This window comes from Bos indicus, chromosome 3 (genome assembly GCF_029378745.1).
Source record: "Bos indicus isolate NIAB-ARS_2022 breed Sahiwal x Tharparkar chromosome 3, NIAB-ARS_B.indTharparkar_mat_pri_1.0, whole genome shotgun sequence".
In the NCBI taxonomy this organism is placed as follows: Eukaryota; Metazoa; Chordata; class Mammalia; order Artiodactyla; family Bovidae; genus Bos; species Bos indicus.
Window position 1 is genome coordinate 101377250 of NC_091762.1, and position 14923 is coordinate 101392172.

The 14923-nt window shown below is 38.9% G+C and overlaps 1 protein-coding gene across 1 annotated transcript in view; it reads left to right on the forward strand.

The window, feature by feature from the left end:
• Window positions 1–14923, forward strand: part of EIF2B3 (eukaryotic translation initiation factor 2B subunit gamma) — a 112802-nt gene that overhangs the window by 72535 nt on the left and 25344 nt on the right. The window lies entirely within an intron of this gene.

The following is a 14923-nucleotide window of genomic DNA, read 5'->3' on the forward strand; positions in this document are numbered from 1 at the left end:
TCACTGTCAAACAGGTCCTGGCCTTGACATGCTGAGAGAGGATACAGTAACGGTAGAGACTTTTTTTTTAAAAATTATTTCCTATGGAAAATTTCACATAGATAAAAAAGTAGAGAAAGTGATGCAGTTAACTCCCATGTACCCCTCATACAGCTTCAGTTCAGTTCAGTCATTCAGTCACATCCACCTCTTTGCAACCCCATGGACTGCAGCACTCTAGGCTTCCCTGTCCATCACCAACTCCCAGAGCTTGCTCAGACTCATGTCCATCGAGTCGGTGATGCCATCCAGCCATGTCTACTTCTGTCATCCCCTTCTCCTCCTGCCTTCAATCTTTCCCAGCATCAGGGTCTTTTCATATCAGCCAGTTGTTTGCATCAGGTGGCCAAAGTATTGGAGTTTCATCTTCGGCATCAGTCCTTCCAATGAATATTCAGGACTGATTTCCTTTAGGATTGACTGGTTTGATCGCCTTGCAGTCCAAGGGACTCTCGAGAGTCTTCTCCAACACCACAATTCTAAAGCATCAGTTCTTCGGCACTCAGCTTTCTTTACAATCCAACTCTCACATCCATACATGACTACTGGAAAAACCATAGCTTTGACTAGACAGACCTTTGTTGGCAAAATAATGTGTCTGCTTTTTAATATGCTGTCTAGGTTTGTCACAGCTTTTCTTCCAAGGAGCAAGCATCTTTTAATTTCATGGCTGCAGTCACCATCAGCAGTGACTTTGGAGCCCAAAAAAATAAAGTCTCTCACTGTTTCCACTGTTTCCCTATCTATTTGTCATGAAGCTGGATTTTGAAAAGGCATAGGAATCAGCAATCAAATTGCCAACATCCGCTGAATCATAGAAAAAGCAAGAGAGTTTCAGAAAAGCATCTACCTCTGCTTTATTGACTACACCAAAGCCTTTGACTGTGTACCATGAAATGATGGGACCAGATGCCATGATCTTATGTTGGGTTTTGAGAGAACTTTTTCACTCTCCTCTTTCACTTTCATCAAGAGGCTCTTTAGTTCTTCTTCGCTTTCTCCCGTAAGGGTAGTGTCATCTGCGTATCTGAGGTTATTGATATTTCTCCCGGCAAGCTTGATTCCAGCTTGTGCTTCATCCAACCTGGCATTTCGCATGATGTACTCTGCTCACATGATGTACTCTGCATATAAGTTAAATAAGCAGGGTGACAATATACAGCCTTGACTTACTCCTTTCCCAATTTGGAACCAGTCTGTTGTTCCATGTCTGGTTCTAACTGTTGCTTCTTGACCTGCATAAAGATTTCTGAGGAGGCAGGTCAGCTGGTCTGGCATTCCCATCTCTTTAGGAATTTTCCACAGTTTGTTGTGATCCACAGAGTCAAAGGCTTTGGCGTTGTCAATAAAGCAGAGGTAGATGTTTTTCTAGAACTCTCTTGCTTCTTCTATGATCCAACGGATGTTGGCAGTTTGATCTCTGGTTCCTCTGCCTTTTCAAAATCCAACTTGAACATTTGGAAGTTCACAGTTGACGTACTGTTGAAGCCTGGCTTGGAGAATTTTGAGCAAGCCCTCATACAACTTCAGTAGTCACCAATTCATGGCTAATCTTAGTTTATATTTGCTACCACCAATCTTGCCACTGTCATACCAGATTATTTTAAAGCAAATTATTATAATTTCATCTGTTATGATTTCAATTGTAATTATGTATAAATATTTCAGTATCCCTAAACAATACCTCAGTACTACTCTTGCACTTAAAAAAAAAAAAATCTAACAGCATTACCAAATGGGATTTTAGCTTTTGGTATCTGAATATGCAGTAGTTTTGCAACAAAGCCAGCCTCATCCTGGCTGCTGCAGCTCCTTTGTAGCTCATTTGACCCCCACTGGTTAGCAGGTCCCCCACCTGGCAAGTGTACTGTGGTGGTATGTACCTGGAGGACCAGCCTCAATTTGGTGATTCTATGGCTCCTGGCCAGAAGCTCCACCAAATGGGACTTTGCCAGAGCTTGCTGTAACAGAGGAGGATACGGAGCCTCAGCTCAAACAACCTCCCCACCTCAGGGTCTTAAAAACCTTTATATCTTTCTTCTCCCCCTCCTTCTCCCCCTCCTTCTCCCCCTCTACCTCTCAGACTTGGTGAGAGTAAAGGAGGCATTTATAGTAATCTGGTTATAAAAATGACTCCTTTAGAGATAGATGGGGAAAAGGAAACCTAGGAGATACAGCCTCAAAAAAGGACTGTTTTAGCAATCCTTTCTCTCACCTATGAAAATTACCATTTGGCCCTGTAAATTTTAATTGTCTATTAATACATATTAATGTCTTCCATGCAGATTCCTTGAGATTAGATTCCTACCTGGATTGATAAGGCATTCAATATATGCTTGATGAATGGAAGAAAAGGAGATGCTGTGACAGTTTAGACAGCAGAAGTAATTAGGTACATCAGTCGTTAAAGAAGATGAGTATTTCTGCAGTTGAGTAGAAAAGCTATAGGGAAGGGTGTGGAAAGAAGAAAACCTGTACAGTCTTTGACAAGAGAAACTTAAACTGAGCTGTGTGACCCTAGACAGGTGTCTGCCTTTCTGTACTTCACTTTCCTCAGCTGGAAATTGGAACAGATGGTACCTGACACATAATGGTGATTGTGAAAAATACTTGTGAAGAGCTTAGAGTAGTACTTGATGCACAGTAAAGACTTCATTGATCACCTGTGTTGCTGGATGCTAAAGATGAAACAATAGTTTCTGCCTTCAGGTTGCTCACAGTTTAGAGAGAGGCAGGCAGGTTAAATTATTACAGTAAATGTGCTAAGTAGTACGAGAGTATAGAAGAGTAGTATAATAGTGAGCTAGAAGCACAAGGGAATTTGGGAGGGAAGATGGAAGTACTTTATATCTTGATTTGGAGTAGTGATTACAGTAGTATATATTTGATAAAACATATTGAACTGTGTGTTTTAAATAAAAGTAAAGTCTTAGTTGCTCAGTCATTTCCGACTCTTTGCAACTTCATGGACTGTAGCCCACCAGGCTTCTCTGTCCTTGGAATTCTCCAGGCAAAAATACTGGAGTGGGTAGCCATTCCCTTCTCCAGGGGATCTTCCTGACCCAGGGATCGAACCCGGGTCTCCTGCATTGCCAGCAGATTCTTTACCATCTGAGCCACCAGGAACTCTTAAATAGGTACATTTTATTATATTTAATTTACAAAATATATATATATATATATTTTAAAAGTTTAAAAAATGAATTGGACTTATAATTTTTAAAAAATTCAGAACAATAGACATTTAATAAATACCTAAATATATTCCAATTGCTATGTTGGGGGGTGAGGATACCAAGATGAATACAGTTTTACAGACCATTGTCTCTGTAACCTAGAGAAAATTATATTATGAAACAAAAGAGAAAAAATGAGTCAGAGATCCCCAGTCTTAATAAATGTGAAAAGGGCACTTCAGGCAGCAGGAGTGTCATGACAGCTATGCTTTAGAAAGATGCTCCAGCAGCAATGGGAGGGAGAGACTGAACAGTTACTGGGCTGAGCTTAATAAGGTAATGTCGTTCAATATTGATTTTTAGCTAAGAGTCTATCGTTTCCCAGCTGGCTTAATATAGCATTCTCCTTGCTAGGCTTCTGCCTCCAGCCTGTCCTCTTTTAATTCATCCTTCACAAAACTACTGGGGACTTTTCTAAATTGCAAATCTGACTGCATCATATCTAGTTGACGAGCATCGCCACGTCCAACATTTACCAGTTGAAGTAATGCATGGGCCCAGGAAGTAGTGCCTGGGGTAATAAAGATGTGGCAGGAGTTGCCTTAGGGATACCACTGTTTGACTTGGATGCCAATGTCGTGCTGAATGTCTGCTAGTCTACATGTGCATTAAGGCACTTAGCTTCATCAATATGTGATCTTGAGTTATTTCTAACTCAAGCTTTCCAAGTATCAAATAAATCTTAGAAGTCATTTAAAAAAAAAAAAAAAAAGAGGATTGATAAGTTTGATTAATACCAGTTTTTAAAGTTCTGTGTTGTGGGGGAAAAAAAATCCAGTAAACATGGTATAAAAATAAAGGGGGGCTTCCCAAGGGGCTCAGTGGTAAAGAATCTGCCTGCAAGGCAGGTGATGTGAGTTTGATCCCTGGATTGGAAAGATCCCCTGGAGAAGGAGAAGGAAATGGCAACCCAGTCCAATATCTTGCCTGGAGAATCCCATGGACAGAGGAGCTTGGCAGTCTACAGTCCATGGGGTCACAAAAGAGTTGGACACACACGACTTAGCAACTAAAGAACAACAGAAATAAATAACAAATACCAAGCTATCCCAAACACTAGTTTCTGTACATTACAAAGAGCACTTAAAATCAATAAGAAAAAGACTAATGACTCAGTAGAAAAATGGATAAAAGCTGTAAGTAGTGGGTTCGTAGAAAAAGCTAATATACATCAAAAGATGCCTACTCTCATAAATAAAAATGTATGTTAAGCAGTTTTAAAATACTATCCTTATTGTATGACAGAGATTTTTAAATTTTGTGATGAAGCTAGCAAGGCTGTGGGGAAATTCTCTTATACTTTTCTACATAAACTTTTTGTAGGGTAGTTGATGATACCTATCTGAACTTACAACTATATACTCCCTGCCTAAGCAGTTCCTCTTCAAAGACTCTATCCCACAGAAATATTTACTTAAAAGTATGGAAATATTCATTGCAAAATGTTCTTTGCAGCATTGTTCATAACAGGGAAAGTTGTAACAGTTTAAACAAGATAATTAATTATATTATTGTGCAACTGTTAAAAAGAATGAAGTATGACTCTGTGTGGTGATGTGGAAAGATTTCCAAGATACTTTTACTTAAAAAAAAAAAAAAAGGCAAATTGCAGTATTAGTGTATATTTTCAGTGTAATGTAATTCAATTATTTGCTCTAAAGAAATAAAAAGATATACATAAATATGTTTTAGAAGGTCTTTTAATCCATTTCTGAATGTAGTTTGACAGATGGATAGTCCAAAGATTGTCTGAAATTTTTAATTCAAAAATGTGTTGGATTTTATGGCCAGAGCAGAGCTTAGACTGAGTATTATCACTGTGATGTCTCTTGAGGCTGAGTGGTAAACTAAAAGTTTCTCCTCTTTTACAAAGTAATCTGATCTAAGCTTAAGGAAGCTGGCCATTTTGGAACTTTTTGTGTGACTTAGCAACAGTTGCTCCAAAAGGAGACTGGCCCTGTAAAGCACTCAAGCAGTATGTTGGCTGTCTGAGCTGAAGCCTTGGAAGACAGGAAGTTTATACCAGAATTAGTACTGGTTTCCTTTAGCACAGAAACCCGGGGAAAGAATTGTCTTTCTTTTCCTTTTCCTGACCTGTTAGACCTGCTAGCTAGTTTAAGAGATGTAGAGGAGATTAATCTTTAAAAAAGGAAGAATTAAAACTGAATACTTCCTTTCTGTTCAGAAGAACCCAAAATTGTAATCAGCCTCTCCTAGTGTTAAAACCCAGTCCATCGGTGCAGGACATACACCCTTAGGGTTTGGCCTTCAGAGCACCATCCATGTACCAGGCACTGTTCTGGGTACTTTACACACTTCAGTTCATTCACTCCTTAAAATAATTCTCTCATTTGGTATTAATTTCATATTATAGAAGAGGAAAATGAAGCTTCAAATAATTTGCTCAATGTCATACAGTCAGGGCACTAATAAAATCAGCTACTGTTGATGAATTGATTGCTAGCAATGTCCACCACATATCTCAGATGTCTCTCTGTTACAGACACACACACATGTTCATGTATACCTGGAAGGATAAGAGAGCAGTCACAGCTTCCTGGCCTTAGCTAAATAGAGATGGAGGGGAGTAAGGATGGGCTCTACAAACTGAAGTCAGAATTGGGAATAGGCAACTATGCTACATGGTCAGAATCAGGGTGATAGTTAAAGCCGCATGGAAGATAATGTGATAGACTGCCTAGAAAAGCCATGAGTCACATAGGAAAGCAGAGAAGAGACAGACAGATGAGGGACCATGTAGTGCCATGGGAGATAGGCAGGAACCTTGATTTCTTACTGTTCAGTACATGTATCCATATGAACTTATCTGTACTTGTGTTCCTATCCTTAGATGTGCTAGAGATTGTATGAGGTATCTTTTACCTAAACAACCAAATAAAACTAAGGTAAGAATTTATGGTTTACATAATCTTCTAACCAGAGCTGTTATATGGTAGCTGTGTACTGATATCTGAATATGTAGATGCTACCAAAATTAAACTAGGGTAGTCTTCTCGGGACTTCTTGGTTACAGTAATCTTGATCTCTGGGACTTCTTTGCTGCTGAGAAAGGGACAAAGTCCTAGCAGCACATTGACTTTTGTTGTTGTTGTTTCATTTTGGTTTTTTGATGGTGATTTTCATTTATTTATTTATTTAGACTGCACTGGGTCTTCATTGCGGCACACAGGCTTTTTCTAGCTATGGAGCACGGGCTCTAGAGCCCATGGGCTTCAGTAGTAATGCTTAACTGGTATGCTTGCCTTCTTTCTTCTCTGACAACATTCTTAAATATCCATTAAAACTCACCTAGATGTTACTCCTCTAGGAAGTTTTTTCTCAATTTTTTTTCTCTTCACTTCCACTTAGAATAGGTACCTTTGCTTTGTGCTACCATAGTAGTCTGTGTTTATCTCCATTAGGCATGAAATCATTCTCTCTTCTGATCTTGTATAATCTTCAGTTATCACATGCATCCTATTAAATTGGATTTGCATGTCTTTTTTTCTACTTTTGTTAACTCCTTGAAGACAGAAACCAACTCTGATTCATCTTGTGACACATAGTAGATGCTCTATAAATAAAAAGGCAGCCAGATCATCAACTTCATCCTGAAACCTCTAAGTGCTATTTCAAGGGGCTTCGAGGAGCTCCAGTCCTTAATGTCTCAGCGCAGAAAGAATTCAACAAGAGACAAAGTGATATATAAGAAGTGATTTGTTAGTAGGATGTTTGTGAGGCTTACAGGCTGGTGGGCAAGAGGGCCGAGAACTTAGTGGGCTGCAGTTTTATAATCAAAGAAAAATTAGGGAAGGGCGAAAAACCACCTTCTTCCTCATTCTTTTTATTATCTTTTTTTTTAATTGGAGGATAATCACTTTATAATATTGTATTGGTTTCTGCCATACATCAACCTGAATCAGCCATAGGTATACACACATCCCCTCTCTCTTTATTTTTTATTTATTTTTAATTAAAGGATAATTGCTTTACAATATTGTGTTGGTTTCTGCTGTACATCAGCACGAATCAGCCATAGATATACACACATCCCCTCTCTCTCAAACCTCCCTTCCACCTCCTATCCATCTCACCCGTCTAGGTTGTCACAGAGCATGAAGTTTGAACTCCCTGTGTCATACAGCATATTCCCACTGGCTATCCATTTTACATATGGTAAAGTATGTTTTCACCAGGACTTCCCTGGTGGCTCAGATGGTAAAGCGTCTGCCTACAATGCAGGAGACCCGGGTTCAATCCCTGGGTCAGGAAGATCTCCTGGAGAAGGAAATGGCAGCCCACTGCAGTATTCTTGCCTGGAAAATCCCACTGACAGAGGAACCTAGGGGGCTACAGTCCATAGGGTCGCAAGGAGTTGGACACGACTCAGCGACTTCTCTTTCACTTCACTAAAGTGTGTTTCAGTGCTACTCTCCCAATTCATCTTACCATCTCCTTCCCTATCTGTGTCCACAAGTTTGTTCTCTGTGTCTGCATTTCCATTGCTGCTCTGCAAATAGGTTCATCAGTACCATCCTTCTAGATTCCGTATATATGCATTAATATACAGTATTTGTTTTTCTGACTTACTTCACTCTGTTTAATAGTCTCTAGGTTCATCCACCTCATTATTCCTCATTCTTGAGTAGATGTCACACTTCCATCATCAGCTCCTCCTCCAGGTTGGGCAGGGGAGTTTTCTTGTCCCTACTTGGTCAAGCCAGGACTGTTATGGCACTCTGGAAACATTATTTCAGGTCTTAGTACAATGAGGATCTTTCACTTTGAAACATCACTTTTCTATAAAGTATTGTTTTTCATGTGTGCAGAGAACATGTCCTAAATTTTACTGAGCTCACTGGGCAGGATGTGGGTCTCATACCATGATTGTTCAGTGGTGTGGCTCATGCTTCTGTTCCATGGTTTTGTTGCAAAGTGGACTTGCTTGGTTTTGTAGTTAGGCAGACCTGAATTCTTGAGTGATCATTAATTTACAGGGGTCTCCCATACTTTTTTCTTCACTTACACTCCCCTACTGGGATTAACTATTTAATTACCAACTTTGTCCCTTTACTCTGTCCCTATCAATATGAGGGCATGGATTTACTTGTTTTTTTTGACTGTTATATCCCTACAGTCTAAAATGTGCCTGACACATTTGGGGTACTCAGTGAATAAATTCAAATGAATAAAATATTCATTGACTTGCCCTAAGCCTAAGCAGTCTTGCCAGGCTTGCTAGGATCTGAATATGTTTGTCTTTCTCAAGACATATGCACCAGCATCAAAAATTTATTCTTATAGAAGCTTTCAATATTTTGTTAAAAAGAGGAAAAAAAATCTCAGAATATTGTATACCAAATACTTGGTTCTAAAGTCAATACCTTGTAATCTAAAACAATTTCCTGTTTACTATTCCAGGTTATATCTATTTTCTTTGATCAGCAAGGAAGAAAAAAAGCCTGAAAACAAAGCATAGGGTTAACTCAGCAATCATGTTTTCTTTCCAGTTACAGCTCCACTGAGAGAAAAGGCAAGAAACCCAAACCTTTAGTGTTCTTCTCTGCAGTCTTGAGTTGCAGGCCTTAAAAAGTAGGTTTTCTGTTCTGCCTCTTTGATAACTACTATTTTTAAGGACTGACTTGAAGTGGAAGACAGAGGATTTTAAGTCTCTTTAAATTTGCTTACAAAAACAGAACAGGCAGAATGTAAAAGTAACCAATTTTTTCCCTTTACCATGGACATAATTTTTAGACTTTCCCTAAAAAAAACTTATAGCTACAACAAAGACCTGATCCCAGATCAAGGCAAAATGCTAAAAATAATAGATTTAAGCAGAACTAGTATCATGTGTTTTTTTTAGATGTTGGGTTTTTAATGCTAGTAATATTAATAATACGGAAACATATGTAGAGTTCATTACATTTCCAAATCAGGAAAGTTCTTCTTTCTATCCCCAAAAATCAGAAGAAGAAATTATTGCCAGCTGTCTGGCTTAAAGGCATTACACTCAGTCATTCACATATCCACTCGTTCATCTATTCAAATAAATATTTATTTAGCACTGACTACGTGTTTATTGGTATAGAGACAATAAACAGAAAATTTTCAACCCTGTAGAAAGTGCTGTGGTTGCAGAAAACACAGGATACTGATTAGAATGGTGTAGTGGAAAGAGTCCTGGGCTTTGAGGTAGATATAGAGTAAGTTTCCACTCTACCACTTATAAAAGCTGTGTTGACCTAATCAAAATAACTAACCTTTCTAAGCCTTGATTTCCTCACTTATGAAATGAGGATGACAATACCTACCATTAGGATTGCTATAAGAATATGAGATAATATATATTAATTTCCTAGCATGAAACTCACACTTGATATTGATTCAAAAACAATACAAATAACTGTCTTTGCTATGACAGTACAGAAACCTACAAGTGTTACAAAAGGCTTCCAGGTAGAGATAATACTTGAGAGCGGTTTTATAGCTCAGTAAATTTTCACAAAGTGAACACTCCCTTGTAACTACTATTTAGATAAAAAAGTAGAATATTACCCAGTTTCCAGAAGCTCCCTTTAAGCAACTATCCCCTGCACACAAAAGTAACTGTTATCTTGAGTGTTAAATGAATTTAAGAAGATAAGATCAGATTTGTACTTCAGAAAAATCACTGTGCCTGCAACACAGAGGGTGGATTGAAGGAAGAAGAGACATGATCAGATTGTGCTTTAGAAAGGATATTCTGTCTACAATACAAAGGATAGATTTTATGCCGTAAGATTGGAGGAAGAGAAACCGATTGAAAGCAGCTGAAGGAGTCCAGGCAAAAAATGACAGTGGGTTAGACTAGACAGTAGCAGTAGAGATGCAGTGAGTTCATAGTTTTGAAAGAGATTTAGGGGATAAAATCAGCAGTGTTTGGTGACTGGCTGTATGTGAAGAGTGGAAGAAGGAGGAGTCAAGATTATTACCATGTTGCTAGTTTGGGTGACTAAATGAATCTCCATATCACTAAGCAAAGTAATCAGTGCTTGTGGGGGGTAGGAGAAGGGTTGGGAGAAAGATGATGGATTCAGTTTTAGACTTTGTGTTTAAGGTATTATGGGTCACCTAAATGACAGGGTCCATCAGGCTGTTGAAAATATGAGACTAAAAAGAAGAGAGGACTTGGCTATGGGTTTACATTTAAGAATGAGTAGCAAAGAAGTCACCAAGTGATCTATCTCAGGGAGACGAATAGCATGAGAAAAATACAGGCAAAAAGGAAAATCCTGAGAAACACCAAATATTTTAGAGGAAACAAAGAGGTATCAGAAATAGAAACAGATCAAGAAAGTGATACCACAGGAAGTAAGGAACGAATGGCCTATGACAGTGAAATTTGGAAGATTCAGAAAATATTTTTAAAATTCTACCTATAGGGGCCTTACCAGGCAGTCCAGTGGTTAAGATTCCATGCCTCCACTGCAAGGGCATGGGTTCAATCCCTGGTCCAGGAACTGAGATCCTGCCTGCCCTGCAGCAAGGAAGAAAAAAAAAATGCTACCCATAACTCTACTCATGCTTCCCTGGTGGCTCAGGTGGTAAAGAATCCACCTGCAGTGCAGGAGACCCAGGTTCAATCCCTAGGTTGGGAAGATTCCCTGGACCCACTCCAGTATTCTTGCCTGGAAAATCCCATGGACAGAGGAGACTGGTGGGCTACAGTTCATGGGGTCACAAAGAGTCGGACACAACTGAGCAACTTAACACTTTCATAATTCTATTACTTTGAGATAGTTGCTAACTTTTTTTTTGGCCAAGTCCTGTGGGATGAGAGATCTTAGTTCCCTGACCAGGGATTGAAGTCCCTTGAACATTTTAATCTATTTCTTTCCATCATTTTATTTTTTTATATATATACATATACACACCTGAGATTGTGCTGTATAAATAACTGCCTTCTGCTTTCTTTGTTCAGTATTTTTTCACAAGCATTTTCCTGTGTCATTAAAAAATTGTTTACTGAGTTTTGCCTATATGCTATTCTATTACATATGTGTTTTATTGCTTTTCCATTGTTGACTATTTGGTGGTTCTCTGTCTTTATAAATAACATTGAGTTATTTTTTAATAACTATTTAATAACTTATTATTTTATAAATAACAATGCTATTTTTATAAAAAACATTAAATATCTTTTTGTTCAAAGATCCTATATTATTTATCTGATTATTTTATTTTTTCAGCATATATTTATTGAGCACAGATGTATAGAAATAGAATTATAGAATAAAATAATATGAATATCTTCAAGACCTTTGTTATGTATTGCCAATTTTTAGAAAAGATTTTTACCAGTTTATGAATTTACAAGTATGAGAAGTACCCTTATCACTAATGTGTGAGTTATTTTAAATCTGCTAATTTGTGAGAGAAATTGCATCTTATTTTAATACTAATTTTTAAAATATTTTTATATATTTTGAAACATTTTAATCTATTTATCTGTGAAGAATATTAATTTTTTGTTCTATTTGTAGCAATTATTTTATCTTACTTTGTGGAGTTGCTTGTTTGCAGCTAGGAGTCAAATCTTTTGTTCTCCTTTGTGATTTTTTTATCTCTTAGGAGCTTATGACATGAGGCAGGTGTTTCTGGGAAAACTATCTAAGAGGGAAGGGAGAGGGGATTTCCCTGGTAGTCCAGTGGCTAAAGACTGCTCTCAATTCAGGGGACCTGGGTTTGATCCCTGGTTAGGAAACTAGATCCCACATGCCACAACTAAGGCCCAGCTCACCCAAATAAATAAATGTGAAATTTTTTTTAAAAAAGAAGAAAAGGAGAAAGTGAGGTTGCCAAGGCCCAGGGCAGTGGATCCAGCTGCTGGTCTTCAGCCCCAATGGATGTTCACAGTGGTTCACGGTGGCATTTCCCACTTCTTAGTATAGCTTTGAGCTACTTTTAGTTTGACTAGGAAGCAGGAAGTATAATTTTGTCCTCCATCATGATGCTAAGCCAACTGCATTATGAGAATCGACGTGATTGCTGAGTGCCTGAAGAGGCAGGTGGGACCTGGCAGGAATGCTTCAGGTCCTCTCCTCAAATCCTTGTCTGATCTCCTTAAAGGGTCCTGCCTAAAGAGGCTGTGTGCCAAGGCTTGTTTGCTTCCCTCTTGCAGGGACAGTTCTGTTTGGCCTATAATGTAAACATCATGGCTCTGAAATCCCCCAGCTGTCCATGCTTTGTCATTTCTTCAAAGGAAACTGACTTGTTTTCCACTAGAGTGGGGCCAAGGAACGTTTGCTACCCACACTGGCTTGGAGTATTAAAAGGGGAGAAAAAAGCTAAGAATAAGTGTTGTTTCATTCTTCGTATTCTTATGGAAATTTTTAATCTTCATCAAAAGATCAGAAGAAAAATCACATTGAAATTCAATACAAGAGCTTCCAGCTTACACAGAATTTTTCAAAGGTGTTTGACTTGATCCTTAAAAAATGACAAAAACCATGAACTGTGTAGCTCCAGGGTTGTAATTTTGCTTACCCTCCTCAGCCTCCGCCTCTGTCTTGCCTTCCTACCTACACTCCATCTGTGTGGTCCTGTGTCAGCCTGCAGAACTTCTTTGAATGGGGGCTGGGAGAGGGGATGGGAAGTATGAAGCAGCAGTCAGATTTACTGGGCTTTCATACATTAACCCCTCTCTCAGGCCATGTTATCTCATCTTTCAGAGTCTTGAAACTGGTCTCTTTTCATTCTCCTATTCCAAGCCTATTTTCACTGCTACCAGAATCACCTCATTAAGAAATAAAACTCATCATGTCACTTTCCTGCTTAAAAACTACCTCTGGCTTGTCTCGGTCCAAACTTTCTAGACTGCCACAGAAAGCTTTCATGATCTGGCTCCATTGCCTCCATAAGCAGCTTCATCTCCTTCTACTGTTTTCCTTAAATCCATACTCAGGTTATTGTCCACTAGATTATGAATTTTTTGAAGTCAAAAAAAGTGTATTTCCAAGGTTTAGCAAAGTCACTGGCAGATTACTAGTCTTGTTAAATTCTAAGGTGATTAGTGATTTAAAATTCTAAAAGGTCCACAGTGTGAGAGAAGAAATTAAAAATCATATGGTAGTCTTGCAGTTCCTTTGCTAAGTATAAATTAGAAGCATACTCACTGTACTAAGGATCAGGTCGTTCTTCCCCATTACAGATTCCTGGTCATTTAAACCAAACATCCTGGTTCAGCACCCATGGGGAAGCACCATGCCTCCTGGGACTCAGAGGGGCCAAATGGAAGTGTTCCAAGCCTCTTAGCCAGGGTTGCTTACTGCTTGTATCTGAGTGATACAAAATAGTATAGGAAATTTCTTGCCTTCTAAAAGTTTTTCTACATATTGAGCTTTGGTCTGATTTTCTTTCTGTAAGTGCTGTCCTAGACTGATCTGATTTCATGAAAGTAAATTGAAGTTAATTTTGTTGTGGAAATTCTTTGGTAGCCTTGGTAAATGAGTACAACTGTTATTAATATGAGGGAGCCCACTCTGCAGTAGAATGGAGGCTGAAATCTGTGTGGGAAACACTGAATGGATTTGGATGGATTAGTCATTAAAATGGATTTTAAATGTGTAGAGTCTGGAATCAAACCAAGAGAGTAGTAGAATCCGTAAGAGTAGAATCTAGGAGAAAATAAAAGACAAGAAACATAAAGAATGGTTTAAATTATAAAATTTGATAATTTGCATAAAGAATAGAAGAATCATCCATAATTCTACTACTGTAAGAGAGTATAGAGTAGAAATTGTATAAATGGTTTTTGAATAGTGTTGTTCAACTTGTTAGTACCAGAAAAAAATTTTAATATTTATTTATTCGCTGCACTGGGTCTTTGTTGCTGCACACAGACTTTCTCTAGTTGTGGCAAATAGGGGCTGTTGTCTAGTTGCAGTGCACGGGCTTCTCATCGCAGTAGCTTCTCTCGTTGTGGAGCACAAGCCCTAGAGCATGCGGGCTTCAGTAGTTGTGGCACGCGGGCTCAGTAGTTGTGGCGCACAGGCTTAGTTGCTCTGTGGCATGTGGAATCCTCCTGGACCAGGGATCGAACTTGTGTCCCCTGTATTGACAGGTGGATTCTTAACCCCTGGACCACCAGGGAAGTCCTCAGTTCAGTTCAGTTCAGTCACTCAGTTGAGTCTGACTCTTTGTGACCCCATGAATCACAGCACGCCAGGCCTCCCTGTCCATCACCAATTCCCGGAGTTTACTCAGACTCATCTCCATCGAGTCGGTGATGCCATCCAGCCATCTCATCTTCTGTCGTCCCCTTCTCCTCCTGCCCCCAATCCCTCCCAGCATCAGAGTCTTTTCCAGTGAGTCAACTCTTCGCCTGAGGTGACCAAAGTATTGGAGTTTCAGCTTCAGCGTCAGTCCTTCCAATGAACACCCAGGACTGATCTCCTTTAGAATGGACTGGTTGGATCTCCTTGTAGTCCAAGGGACTCTCAAGAGTCTTCTCCAACACCGCAGTTCAAAAGCATCAATAGTCCTAGTATCAGATAAATTTTTAATCCATTACTATAACAGAGCAAAAGAGGAGAAAATATGATAAGCTCCATGGATGCAAAAAGAGAAAATTCAATACCCATTCATTGATGAAAGCTTTTAGCAAATTT